Raw genomic sequence first — 15,179 nt, 5'->3', positions numbered from 1 at the left:
GAGAAGTTATGAATGAATTATCAGCAGCTTGCAGTAAAGGTACAGATGGGTGTTACCAGTTGGGGGCGGGGTGTCCCTGCCCAGTCTGACACTAGCAGCACTGATTGGACAGAGTCAGACACAACATCTGCTGGTAACACCCAGCAGTACCTTTCCTGCAGACTGCTGGCAATTTATTTGTAAACTTCTAGCAGGAATAATAGAGGAATGGTGCAACACAGAGTCATAAGGATAGATGCTCGCGAATTGTTTTTACATGGGGAATGCAAGTCTGGAGAGGGGACAGGTCCTCTTTAAAGACACATTACAACTTGAATCCCTCCAGTACAGAAGCACACTGGTTTACTGCAAACCCTGACTTTCTGGCCTTATTTCCCATTGGGGTGCCCCACGCCTTACCAACCCTTTCCGGAGAGCAGCAACACAAGGTGACCCCTCGACAGTGTCCCGGGGGACCCAGAGTACAGTTGGGGCCACCCCAAACCTGTCCAACTCCTAAAAGTTACTAACCACCTACTCCAAATACATACTTAGCGCTTCTTCCTATGTAATAGGATCCAAGGCGCACATGCATATAACAGGGGAACTATAGGGTTAATGCACTGTAGGCTCCTGGAGCCTGATGTATATACTGTCTGTACGGAACATGAGAGTGTCTCTTTGATATGATTAAAATCATGAAGTTTTTTATATCTTATGTTATTGTCCTGTCGTTCTTGTATATAGGGTGGTGGGATAAGGGGGGAATGGTGGGGCAGATCAGCCATGCTTCTGGTGCTCCCAGGTTGTACCGTGCCTGCTGCGCCCACATGTACCGTGCCTGCTGTTCTCCTGCTATGTGTTATGCCAGCTGACCACCTACATCACTGCTCCAGCGCTATCCCTCTCCTCAGTGGTCCAGCAGTTCTTCATCACTCTCAGTTGCATGCAGCAGCAGAAGGAGGATCTCAACCACCTACTATATTATAGGAATTTTTTGAGTGGTATGGTCTTCCTCTACTGCAGGTTCACCGGAGGACCAGACACCTTTCGTTTCATTAAAACTATGCAATACTTCATTTATCCTGAGGAGGCGCTGCAGGGCAATAGAACACTAGAGACCAGATTCTTCCACATCACTACATGTCTACCTTGTGCTCAGCCTATCAGCAGGGCACCCATCGAACAAAAAGTATCGAAAGCAGAGAACCCCTTTAATGGCTTTTGTGTTTGCTTTTATACCTTTCTTGTAAGGAGGCGGCTGAAAATCTGCTCGAAATTTACATAAGTGAAGCTACCATGGAATAAAATATATTTGTTAGGCTGGTTTCACACGGGCGTTGCGGGAACATGCGCGATTTTTTTCGCGCGAGTGCAAAACATTGTAATGCGTTTTGCACGCGCGTGAGAAAAATCGGCATGTTTGGTACCCAAACCCGAACTTTTTCACAGAAGTTCGGGCTTGGGATCGGTGTTCTGTAGATTGTATTATTTCCCCTTATAACATGGTTATAAGGGGAAATAATAGCATTCTGAATACAGAATGCATAGTACAATAGCGCTGGAGGGGTTAAAAAATAAATAAAAAAATTGAACTCACTTGATCGCGCAGCCCGACTTCTCTTCTATCTTCATATGTGAGGAAAAGGACTTGTGGTGACATCACTGCGCTCATCACATGGTCCATCACATGATCCATCACCATGGTGACGTCACCACAGGTCCTTTTCCTCACAGATGAAGACAGAAGAGATGCCGGCTGCGCAAACAAGTGGATTACGGTGAGTTAAATTATTTTTTATTTTTTTTAACCCCTCCAGCCCTATTGTATTATGCATTCTGTATTCAGAATGCTATTATTTTCCCTTATAACCATGTTATAAGGGAAAATAATAATGATCGGGTCCCCATCCCTGGTGTCTCCTAGCAACCGTGCGTGAAAATTGCACCGCATCCGCACTTGCTTGCGGAAGCTTGCGATTTTTACGCAGCCACATTCACTTCTATGGGGCCTGCGTTGCGTGAAAAACGCACAATATAGAGAATGCTGTGATTTTTATGCAACACACAAGTGATGGGTGAAAATCACCGCTCATGTGAACAGCCCCATAGAAATGAATGGGTCAGGATTCAGTGCGGGTGCTAGGCGTTCACCTCACGCGCGGCAATCTCGCCCGTGTGAAAGGGGCCTTGAAAGATTTAATGCAGGACTGTAAAATACTAGAGAAAAAAAACTGAAGAAGAAGAAAAGCTCAATGCCAGGCGGCTGCCTCTGTAAAAATCAGCTCGTTCTCTTGTAGACACATCAAGGTGAAATCCATTTCTGACATTCTATTCATACAAGGAGTATTAGCGGAGTGAGCCCTGTCCAGCACATGACGGGCAAGATTCGTGTTGCGGCCGGGACAGATCGGATGCGGACCCAAACAACGGCCGTGTTGCATGAGGCCTAAAGGAAATGAATATGACTTTAAAGGACTCTGGGGAACATTTATTAAGACCGGCAATTTTATTAATTTTTTTACTTTCTTATTACGTTTTAAATAGGAAACTTTCTGATGTAGCAGAGCTGACTTGGGCCTCATGCACACGACTGTATTTTTCATGCGATTCACATTTTTTGAGGATTACACACAAAAACATTCATTTCTATGGGTCTGCAAAAAATTCAAAAATGGACAGCACACAGATGTCGCCCGTACTAAAGTGAATGGGTCCGCATCTGAGCCGCAAAAATTGCGTATCAGATGCGGACCAAAAATATGTTCATGTGCATGAGCCCTAAATATGATTTTACCATGGTGTTATGACTTCCATGGTACCACCCAAGTTTTGCCCACTTAATGAACTACCAGCTTCCCCCGCCGCCAGTCCTCTGCCATCCAGTGAATGCAATATTTTCTACTGGTTACACAGAATATTTTTGAATGTACCTCTAAGTTCAAAGAATCACAAGTTAAGGGCTCATGCACACAACCGTATGTATTTTGCGGTCCGCAAAAAATACGGATGACGTCTGTGTGCATTCCGTATTTTGCGGAATGGAACAGCTTGGCCATAATAGAACAGTCCTATTATTGTCCGCATTACGGACAAGGATAGGACTGTTCTATTAGGGGCCAGTTGCGCAAAATACGGAATGCACACGGACGTCATCCGTATTTTTTGCGGATCCGTTTTTTGCGGACCGCAAAATACATGCGGTCATGTGAACAAGCCCTTATGGTGTAAAATGCGCGTTTTGATTTGCGCCAAATATATTAACTGTTTTCCCCAGAATTTTCACCATAAAGAATGCATTGCGCCAAAAATGAGATATAAATGTCAAAGTGGGCGGGGCTATCAAATTGGTGCATATTACACCTCATTTATCATCCTCTTAGGCCTCATGCACGCGACCGCCGTTGTGTTCAGTTCCGCAAAATGGGGTTCCGTTGTTCCGTGATCCGTTTCCGTTTTTGTTTCCGTGTGTCTTCCTTTATTTTTGGAGGGTCACCAGACATGAAGGAAAGTAAAAAAAAAGTCTAAGACAGGTTTGCCATGCAAATGATAGGAATTAAACGGACGCGGATGACAATCTTGTGTGCTTCCGTGTTTTTTAGTGGTCCCATTGACTTGAATGGGTCCGCGAACCGTTTTCCGCGGAAATAATAGGACAGGTTATATTTTTTCGATGGACTGGAACCACGGATCACGGACGCGGATGGCAAACGGTGCACTATCCGCATTTTTAACGGCTCCATAGAAATTAATGGGTCCGCACCTGGAACGCTAAAATCGGCGGAACGGACGCGGAAGCAAACAACGGTCGTGTGCATGAGGCCTTATCGGCAGAAATGGCTCAAATTGTTACGGACAAATAAGCCGGCTTACGTGGTGGCGTTTTCTCAAAAGGTGTTTTATCGCATTTATGAAAAGAAAACCAACTCGTCGTGGGGAAAAAGTGATCGGTAAGAATTAAAAGAGGATGATATAAATGAGCTAAACAGCAGGTTTCAGTCAATAAACGGACATTCAACAAAAACGTCCCGAGTCTGAGACAAAAGTCGCAATTTACCATTGAAAAAGTCGCAAATAGGTTTCAAAAATAAGTCTCAAGTGCGGTCTGGCAGGGGTTTGGCTGAAATGGCTCATTTTGGTTTAAAAAAAAGTCACATTTTAGTGCCATTGGTGTTAAAATGTCGCAAATAGAGAGAAATAGGTGACAATGAAGTCTATATTTTAAAAAGTCACATTTTAAAAGTGGCGTGCGCCTTTTGATATATGAGGTGAAACAAATCACCACTTTTGATTTGTAATGTTAGTATTTTTTTGGCGCAAATTACTCCATTCTTGATAAATGTCCCCAGTATGTTTTTTTAAGACACCATACCTCCCAATGTTTTAAACTTAGGGTTTATTTTGTGAAAGATCCATCCCCCCCCCCTCCATATTTATACAGTTCAATCGTTTTCTCTTACGAAATGGCGCAAAATAATCTGAATATATAAATTTCTAAAATCCAAACTGTATAAAAAAAATAATGAAATAATATACCAGACGGGCTCAGCTATAGGCCTCATGCACACGGCCGTTGTTTCGGTCCGCATCCTAGCCGCAGGCTGGGATGCGGACCCTTTCACTTCAATGGGGACGCAAAAGACGCGGACAGCACTCTGTGTGCTGTCCGCATCCGTTGCTCCGTTCCGTGAAAAATAACCTGTCCTATTCTTCTCCGCGTTTTGCGGACAAGAATAGGCAGTTGTCTCAACTGGAGGACACAGAACTTTCCCTAATGCCTTTTAAAGGATTGGAGTGTCATTTTCTGTTAAACCACTAGGGGGAGCTCACTGGACAGAGATTTATTCAAACATCAACTTCAGCACAGTCTGCTGTGAGCTCCCCTAGTGGTGGCAGAGAGAATTTTTTTTTTTTCTAAATGGCTTAGAAAGGGGGTCCTGGATAATAGTAAGCTCCACTAAGTTCATGTCCATGAGTATTGCAATACCCTGACAGTGGCAGCATGACTTGTTAGTGCTTCCCTGGCACAAGGCACCTTCACCCTACATGGAGAACCTCTACAACCATATGAACGCTAGTATACTCAACTTCTGCTTTCAGCTTGAAAAACACATGAAAAACTGATGCTGAAATGAAAGCGTGCCCAAGGCAGGGAAGGTCTACGATGGCAATACCTCCTGTACTGCTTTGATGGTGGCCCTAATGAGGTCAATTCATAGCTGGAAAAAAGTGTACAACCTCCCGACTGCTATAAAGAGGGGGTGCAGTCTGGGGTCTGTATAAGAGCTGGTCTTGTCTGAGGGTTGTATAAATGGGGGATCTAGTTTGGTATCTGTATAAAGTAAGCCTGAGGTCTGTATTACCAGTTTCAGCCCCAGAGGTTCTTTTCGTTTTCATTTTTCACTCCCTGCTTTTCTCGGGCCGTAACTTTTTTATTTTTCCATTCCCATAGCCATATGAGAGCTTTGTTTTTTTTTGTGAGACAAGTTGCACTTTCTAATGCTTCCTTTTAATAATGCATACAATATATTGTAGGTAGGTGGAAAAAAAATTCCAAATGGGGTGAAATTGAAAAAACAAAAAACAACTCTACAACAGTTTTATAGGTTTTCTTTTTCAGTGTTCCCTATAAGGTAAAACTGACCTCTTACTTTCATTCTTCATGTCAGTACAATTACAGCGATACAACACTTGTATATTTTTTCTTGCACTTTAATACAGAAAAAATATATATAAAGACCTTAAAAAAAATCTTTTTCTTTTTCATTTTAACCCCTATAACTTTTTTGCAGATATGTGTATAGAGCTGTGTGAGGATTCATTTGTGGGGCAATCTGTACTTTTGATTGATACTATTTTGGGGCATGTATGACTTTTTATTAAATTTTTTGGGGAGATGAAGTGAGCAAAACAAACAGCAAATTGGCCATTTTGACTTTTTTGTGTTTCACTATTTGCGGTTTGGGATAAATATTTTTATATTTTAATAGTACGGGCGTTTTCCTATGCGCCGATGCCCATAATATGTATTTTTATATTGTTTATTCTAATGAAATCTGAGGTAGATAGATAGATTTTCCTAAACTTGCATTATCAATAGCTGATTGTATGTCAGTGTCTTTTGATTCATTAAGGACTTATGCAAATTGTGCCTCTAGATGCCAACCAGTCTGCAAAAAGGTGAGACACTCCACATTCTCAGAGGATGCCTCCATTTAGCACAGGCCTGCTACTTACAAGCCATATGGGCATACTAATGAAGACCTGGGAGGGGGATACCTAAAATGCACAGCCACCCTAGACATGTTGGCTGCTAGACCAGTGGGTGGTCTAACCCATTCCGTAGATGAATGAAATAATATCAGAAGCCATAACTCCAACCTCATGGCACCCACAGCCTCAGAACCCTAATAATTGTGTTCAGCCTGACATGGGCTTCGGGGCAGAGTCTATACACGCCATACTGAACATGAGGCATTTCTCGTTGTTCCGGATCTGGCCTTCTGGAAAGCATAACTCGATCATATATGGTGTCTGTATGACCGGGACGAGGCGACTCAGATTATGGGATCTTACCTGTACCCACAGTCCCTGTCATACAGCGAGGAATCGCCGTGATTCATATTGCCACATCGGTCAGCTGTTTGGGAAGGTGGGGCAAAAACCTGAATAATATCAGACGTCCCAGGCCGGACTGAACGGAGGGAGGTTCCCTCACAGCCCACCCCTCGGCTGAGGGGGGATAAAAATGGGTGGCTGGGAACAGTTAATTGTCAGCCATTTAGGGATCCACATTGTTTGGAGTGACTGCCCATATCTTCAGCCGTCCCCACAGCCGGAATATAACTGCTGTATCTCAGTAAGCCAATATTCTGTATTTTATCCCTTTTATTTTTTCTGTTTACTGCATTGTTATTGTGTGTATATTTTAATTTTTTTTTTTTTATCTGACACTTTCTTTTTGTATTGCACTTGCACTATCGTGTATTAAATTAAAAAATTGATAAGTCCCTTCCTTGTGGTCTTATAGAACTTGCTCTTTCGGAGGGAATAATGTTACCAGTAGTGTTTCAGAGGATTTTAGGTCCCATATAGATAACCTGTGTTACGGTGTTAATTTTGGGTTGAGAGAACATGTGAGTATAGGCCCCTATTGCCTTATAGTATAGGTGGTGGCAGCAATTGCGATAGAAAATATTGGTGTGTTAGAATCCAGGAGAGTAAGTTAGCATAATTCCGTCACCTAGAATAGGTGGGTGGGAATTTATGTGTAAATTGATGAGGTCACTAGTATAATTCACCCCCGTGACGTGTCCCGAGAGTAGGGATTTAGGGTCCATTCACACGTCAGTAAGTTTTGCGGATCCGCAAAACACGGACACCTGCAATGTGCGATCCGCAATTTGCGGAGCGCACATCACAAACACTATAAGGCCCCTTTCACACGGGCGAGATTTCCGCGCGGGTGCAATGCGTGAGGTGAACGCATTGCACCCGCACTAAATCCGGACCCATTCATTTCTATGGGGCTGTGCACATGAGCGGCGATTTTCACGCATCACATGTGCGTTGTGTGAAAATCGCAGCATGCTCTATTTTGTGCGTTTTTCACGCAACGCAGGCCCCATAGAAGTGAATGGGGCTGTGTGAAAATCGCAAGCAAGTGCGGATGCGGTGCGATTTTCACGCACGGTTGCTAGGAGACGATCGGGATGGGGACCCGATCATTATTATTTTCCCTTATAACATGGTTATAAGGGAAAATAATAGCATTCTTAATACAGAATGCTCAGTAAAATAGGGCTGGAGGGGTTAAAAAAAAAAAAAAAAAAAATTTAACTCACCTTAATCCACTTGCTCGCGCAGCCGGCATCTCTTCTGTCTTCATCTTTGCTGTGCACAGGAAAAGGACCTGTGGTGACGTCACTCCGGTCATCACATGATCCATCACCATGGTAAAAGATCATGTGATGGACCATGTGATGAGCGCAGTGACGTCATCAAAGGTCCTATTTCTGTGCACAGCAAAGAAGAAGACAGAAGAGAAGCCGGGCTGTGTGAACAAGTGGATTAAGGTGAGTTAAATTATTTTGAATTTTTTTTTAACCCCTCCAGTCCTATTGTACTCTGCATTCTGTATTAAGAATGCTATTATAAGGGAAAAAAATACAATCTACACAACACCTAACCCAAACCCGAACTTCTGTGAAGAAGTCCAGGTTCGGATTTGTGTACCAAACATGCCGATTTTTCTCACGCGCGTGCAAAACGCATTACAATGTTTTGCACTCGCGCGGAAAAATCGCGCATTTTCCCGCAACGCACCCGCATCTTATCCGGGCCAAAAACATGACGCCCGTGTGAAAGAGGTCTAATAGAAAATGCCTTTTCTGGTCCGGAATTGCAGACAAGATTAGGACGATCTATTTTTTTTCAGGAACGGAATTGCTGATCCCGGAAAAAGGGATCCTGAAAAAACGGATGCGGATCCCGAAAATGCGGATGCGGATCCGTTCCAGTCCCATTGAAAGTGAAAGTGAAAATTGCGGAACAAATGTGGACCTAAATTACGGACGTGTGAATGGACCCTTATATATTTTTATTTATACCTTGGGGAAAGGGGGGTGATTTGATTATTTTATTTTTTTTATATATTTTTTTTTAAAAAAAATTTACACTTTTTTATACCAAGCAATCATCAGATTTCTGGTGTCTACCATAGGACATTCTAGGGTAGTCTAGCGTAGGTAGGTCTAGGAGAAGGAAGCACTGAGAGAGTAGCCACCCCTGGACCAGGGACCAGCCAGGAGGAGGCCAGAAAGAACAAAAGGAAACATCCATTGAAGCAGGCCAGATGAAAGAAAAGCATAGAGAGGTGGTAAAGAACCAGCTCTGGAGAGGAAAACTGCATTACTGGAAGCTTCTAGACTTTGCAGCCCTTGCGTCCAGTCATATAAGATGAACACCTCCATACCCCTAAAAGGAGGGCATCACACCTGGGACAGTGGGTGACGATACAACACACAGAATGTAAATCTGTAATCTATATACTGCAATGTTACCGGAAGGAGGTATAAGAGGAGAGGACTACAACTCCCAGCATTCCCAGGCAGGTATTATGGGATATCAGATGATATTTCAGGGAATGGGTATAGGAGGAGAGGACTACATCTCCCAGCATGTCTAGTCTGATACAATGTGATATCAGAGGATATTTCAAGGAGGGGGTATAAGAGGAGAGGACTACAACTCCCAGAATATCTATGCAGGTATTATGGTATATCAGAGGGTATTTCATAGAGGGGCTATAAGAGGAGAGGACTACAACTCACAGCATGTCCAGGCGGTTATTATGGGATATCAGAGGAAAATTCAGAAAGGGAGTCATAGACATTTTTGGAAATTTATAAATCCCAGCTGGACAATGTTTTTAGGTCCCTGAAAGAAGAGATGTCTGGGAAAAAGAGGAAGTATGGTCATCCTAAAAAAAAGGCTTCTGGCCCTGGACACATCTGCTACAAACTGGTCACCTGCATGACTACTCTGTCCACATCCGACTGTGAACATGTGAACCCCAACCTGTTCAAAATAAGGAGCAGATGAGTTTTCTTGCCGTTGAGGGGACCACCCTGTGGTTGTGTTATATTACTTAACAAGAAAATGAGTGCTCCTCATGCCTGGATGAATATGCTAAAGTCAGCGAGTGAAGTGCGGAGTCAGGAGAACTACTTTTAAGAGATGCCTTCTGCCAGTCCATTGCGAGATAAGAACTGTCCTGATCTGTTTGCAGTTGAATTAGTCATTGAAGGAACTGTTTTGCTGCACAATTACCTCCTTATTGCTTCCCGTGCTGCTATTACACTGAGAAGTGTTGGTGCCAGGACAACCAGGACCATGACTTGTAACTCAAAACCTTCACCATCAAGAGCACCTCAACTTCCATCAGGCAGAAGAACCCCAGAGCTGGAGTGTGCCTCAAAGGGAAGAAAAGGTGCAACCTTCCCATCACTGCATGCCTGCCTAGGGAGTGTCAGAACAGTGAGTATTCCCACTACCCCATCTGGTCACCCACACACTCCCAGACACCCTTGCGGCCTGACAATCCAGTGAACAGTCGATATGTCAGGGTAGGCAGTACAGGGTCAGAATGAAGAACAGGCAGAGCTCAGGTCAAGCAGTGATAGGTCTAATTCAAAAACAGCGATGTTAGTCTTTTTCAATCTAGATGCGTCAAAAATAAGGCACACATGGAGAAACTCCTCCGCTTGCAAAAATACCATCAGATTGGTCAATTTCCAGTCTGATGGCAATGACTGACTAGGGTTCTGGTAAGTAACTACTCTACTCTAGAATTTTTTTGTGGGGCAACCCCTTCAAAGTAGTTTTCAAACCAGCACCTGGATCTGAATACTTTTGTAATTGCAAGTAATTAAAAATTTAGTGAGCTATTCAATAAAATGTATCTGTATAGCGCCACCTGCTGTTTGTTCTTTTTCTAATTTCTCTTTCCCTCACACTGAGGTAGACACACATGCTCAGTTCCATCCTTCAACTGCCACCATCTGCAGCAGAAGCAGGACTGCCAGCCTGAAGAAGATCTAGCAAATCGATTTGAGCAATGAATGGGGAGATCTCTAGATCCATGTGGGGTACAGGGTTGGTTGTACTACATGATGTCTGATTTACATTTTTTTTACATTGCTTTTAAGTATTACCTGCAGATCTTACTTCCAACATGGTTTCTTAAGGTTGTAACTTGGGGTGTTTTGGTGGCTAGCCCTGCAATCCAAGTCTTGTTTTAAAGCTTAGATTCTTCTTGGCTTATATCTCTAGCTGCTATACAGTCTGACATACACTGGGTTGAGAACATTTTATGGACGAAACACCCTGACAATTACCAGGGCCCAGATCACAGTGTCATATGCACATGCACACAAACATCAATAAAGTTTAAATTTCACGTTGTTGTTCCTATCCATAACCGATCTTTAGAATAAAACATGCAGGTGGCTTCTCTACCGACACCTGTTACACACTGCAGTAATATTGCTAACAATGATCACTAGAAAGAAATATCTAATATATTTCTGACAAATGCAAAAGGTTTCCATCAGTCAGAAAATACATTTTCAATCACCATAAACAATTGTTTTCAAATGCAAGACAAATAAGGGCAAACTTGGCTCCTGCATACAGCTGCATGGCTCAGGTGGCAGCACTGACATAGGTGTAGTTGATATATTTGAGGTTCTATGACACCTGTTCAATATTTCAAAAACACCTGTACACACACGTCCTTGAATCACTTTTTTGTTTAAAAAATGCCATTAAACTCAAAGTATGATCAAAGCATTGGTATAAAATGTCATCCCCCTAAAGCCATATCCCCTTTTTACCTTTGTAAACTTGTCCAGTATTTTTTGTTAGGAAACGTGGCAACCCTACCTGGTGTTAAACTCCTGCTTCTGGTCCTGACATAAACAGATGTATTTCTGCCACTAGGGGGAGTTCAGTGCAAAGTGACTTTTAGAGCTTCCATTAACTACAGTGTCAACTGTATACATTTCTTTAAAAGGAGCTCCCCCGAGTGGTGGCTGCAGGGAACCAATTTTTTCATGTACTGCAGAGAAGCAGGGAACATAGAGCTGTATGGTGGAGATTCGTCACTATAGTTATTCCAGTTGTCTGGTGTAAGTATACAGTTTTTTTTTATTATCTTTACTTCCTCCACTTAATAAAAAAATGTAAATTTGTCAGAAATGTAATGAGGACAGGGAAGGAGCATACTAAATTTTGATATGAGGCACTGTGAGATCTGTGTACACTCTGCATCAGAACCCCATCCCATAAACAGTCATAGACCCAGCTAGTTGATGGTTTCCAGGTACCATCAAAGCACAACCAAATTCAAGAATAAGTTTAAACAGCCAAAAGCTCATGACAATAAATAACAAAGCTGCTGGATTTGCTAAATAAATAGCTATTTTTTTTTTAATCAAAAGTGGTGATTGTCATGTCCCTTGAGGCCCAAAAATAGTTGTAAAAACAATACTGGAGGAGTCAGCAAGGGGTTTAATTGATGGGATAAGCATCTCAAGAACTGAAACTCCCAGCAGAGACTTGTGAGACGTCACCAGCAATCCCTGCTCACTGAAAGCAGCGTCTGGTTAATGATTGCTGGTGACTGCGTGGAAACATGTGGACTCTACCCCACTCTTATCAGCGAAACCGCCAGTCCTATTAGTCAGGGACACAGCCCTTTTCATTTCAAACTTGACATTAAGAAGCTTTCACTGGCTCATTGTCAAGACTCCTTCAGGAATTAATGGACCCCACAGACTAATGTGTCCAGACCTGAGCATGGCATGAGAGGGCTCCAGGATCCATCCGGCACACGTGTATTGATATCATGTAATAACAGATCCTAAGGTAATAAATGATTATTTTGTATATTGTTTTGATGTAATTGTTTATATTTTGTATAATAAATGTAGAAATGTTCAGCACAACAGAGGTTAAAAGGTGGGCCAGATATATGTATCACCTCCTGTACCAGCCTACACGACTAGGATGATTACCAGAAACCCTTCTCCATTTTACTTGGCAGGAATAGTAGGGGGCGCTAAACTCAATCATTGCCTGAGATAAGACTGGATTTGGCCAAGTGCACGGTTAGCAGCAGAAAATGGTTATTCTCATACATTAAAAGAGCAGTAAAAGGGGTCAATATAGTGAATTGATGGGAATATGGTCATGCATTTGCACCAGTGGTAATGTGTCCCACAAACAGCATGTTTCGAGCCTGCCAAAGCTGTACAACCCTTTTAAGCATTTTACTGCCCTAAACCACCAGGTATGTTATCATTTAACATTTCACATCACTAGACCCCCAGGTATGTTACCATTAACTGTCTCACTGCCGTAGACCACCAGGGATGTTACCATTAAATAATTCACTGCTCTCACCCACCGGGGTATGCTACCATTAAACATTTCCCTGCCCTAAACCAGTAGGTACGTTACCATGAACCATTTACCTGCCTTAGACCACCAAGGATGTTATCATTAAATATTCCATTGTTCTAGACTACCAGAGATGTTACCATTAACCACCTCATTGCCCTAGACCACCAGGGAAGCTATGAATGAACATTTCACTACTCCTAAATATTTCACTGCTCTAGACCACCAGAGATGTTACCATTAACCACCTTACTTCCCAAGACCACCAGGGATGTTACCATTAACCTCCTCAGTGCCTTAGACCACCAGGGATGTTACCATTAACCACCTTACTTCCCAAGACCACCAGAGATGTTACCATTAACCACCTTACTTCCCAAGACCACCAGAGATGTTACCATTAACCACCTTACTTCCCAAGACCACCAGGGATGTTACCATTAAACATTTCACAACCAGCTATTTTCCCCAAAGATAACAGTAAAAAAAAAAACTAGATGTTATTCATTTAAAATAAGAGAAGATGTAAGTTGGAGGTACAGTATACAGGGAGTGCAGAATTATTAGGCAAGTTGTATTTTTGAGGATTAATTTTATTATTGAACAACAACCATGTTCTCAATGAACCCAAAAAACTCATTAATATCAAAGCTGAATATTTTTGGAAGTAGTTTTTAGTTTGTTTTTAGTTTTAGCTATTTTAGGGGGATATCTGTGTGTGCAGGTGACTATTACTGTGCATAATTATTAGGCAACTTAACAAAAAACAAATATATACCCATTTCAATTATTTATTTTTACCAGTGAAACCAATATAACATCTCAACATTCACAAATATACATTTCTGACATTCAAAAACAAAACAAAAACAAATCAGTGACCAATATAGCCACCTTTCTTTGCAAGGACACTCTAAAGCCTGCCATCTATGGATTCTGTCAGTGTTTTGATCTGTTCACCATCAACATTGCGTGCAGCAGCAACCACAGCCTCCCAGACTCTGTTCAGAGAGGTGTACTGTTTTCCCTCCTTGTAAATCTCACATTTGATGATGGACCACAGGTTCTCAATAGGGTTCAGATCAGGTGAACAAGGAGGCCATGTCATTAGATTTTCTTCTTTTATACCCTTTCTTGCCAGCCACGCTGTGGAGTACTTGGACGCGTGTGATGGAGCATTGTCCTGCATGAAAATCATGTTTTTCTTGAAGGATGCAGACTTCTTCCTGTACCACTGCTTGAAGAAGGTGTCTTCCAGAAACTGGCAGTAGGACTGGGAGTTGAGCTTGACTCCATCCTCAACCCGAAAAGGCCCCACAAGCTCATCTTTGATGATACCAGCCCAAACCAGTACTCCACCTCCACCTTGCTGGCGTCTGAGTCGGACTGGAGCTCTCTGCCCTTTACCAATCCAGCCACGGGCCCATCCATCTGGCCCATCAAGACTCACTCTCATTTCATCAGTCCATAAAACCTTAGAAAAATCAGTCTTGAGATATTACTTGGCCCAGTCTTGACGTTTCAGCTTGTGTGTCTTGTTCAGTGGTGGTCGTCTTTCAGCCTTTCTTACCTTGGCCATGTCTCTGAGTATTGCACACCTTGTGCTTTTGGGCACTCCAGTGATGTTGCAGCTCTGAAATATGGCCAAACTGGTGGCAAGTGGCATCTTGGCAGCTGAACGCTTGACTTTTCTCAGTTCATGGGCAGTTATTTTGCGCCTTGGTTTTTCCACACGCTTCTTGCGACCCTGTTGACTATTTTGAATGAAACGCTTGATTGTTCGATGATCACGCTTCAGAAGCTTTGCAATTTTAAGAGTGCTGCATCCCTCTGCAAGATATCTCACTATTTTTGACTTTTCTGAGCCTGTCAAGTCCTTCTTTTGACCCATTTTGCCAAAGGAAAGGAAGTTGCCTAATAATTATGCACACCTAATATAGGGTGTTGATGTCATTAGACCACACCCCTTCTCATTACAGAGATGCACATCACCTAATATGCTTAATTGGTAGTAGGCTTTCGAGCCTATACAGCTTGGAGTAAGACAACATGCATAAAGAGGATGATGTGGTCAAAATACTCATTTGCCTAATAATTCTGCACGCAGTGTATTGATGTTCTTGCCCATGGCTTTCAGATGTCTATTTCCACTCCTGTAATAAATGAAGATAAAAATAGAAACAATAATAAGAAAAAATCCTTAATTCTTTGGGGAATACCCTAGTAAATTAAAAAGA

The 15,179-nt window shown here is 42.5% G+C and overlaps 1 protein-coding gene and 1 long non-coding RNA gene across 3 annotated transcripts in view; one reads left to right on the top strand and one right to left on the bottom strand.

The window, feature by feature from the left end:
• The window catches only part of LOC120994474, a 30,392-nt gene that overhangs the window by 5,887 nt on the left and 9,326 nt on the right, over window positions 1-15,179 (bottom strand). The window lies entirely within an intron of this gene.
• The window catches only part of IGSF5 (immunoglobulin superfamily member 5), a 93,690-nt gene continuing 90,715 nt past the window's right edge, over window positions 12,205-15,179 (top strand). For both annotated transcript variants that reach the window (XM_040423078.1, XM_040423077.1), the window contains exon 1: window positions 12,205-12,408. The gene's annotated coding sequence lies outside the window, so the exon portion shown is untranslated. The remainder of the gene's footprint in view (window positions 12,409-15,179) is intronic.

This window comes from Bufo bufo, chromosome 3, assembly GCF_905171765.1.
Source record: "Bufo bufo chromosome 3, aBufBuf1.1, whole genome shotgun sequence".
In the NCBI taxonomy this organism is placed as follows: domain Eukaryota; kingdom Metazoa; phylum Chordata; class Amphibia; order Anura; family Bufonidae; genus Bufo; species Bufo bufo.
This window is presented reverse-complemented; position numbering and strand designations above follow the sequence as displayed.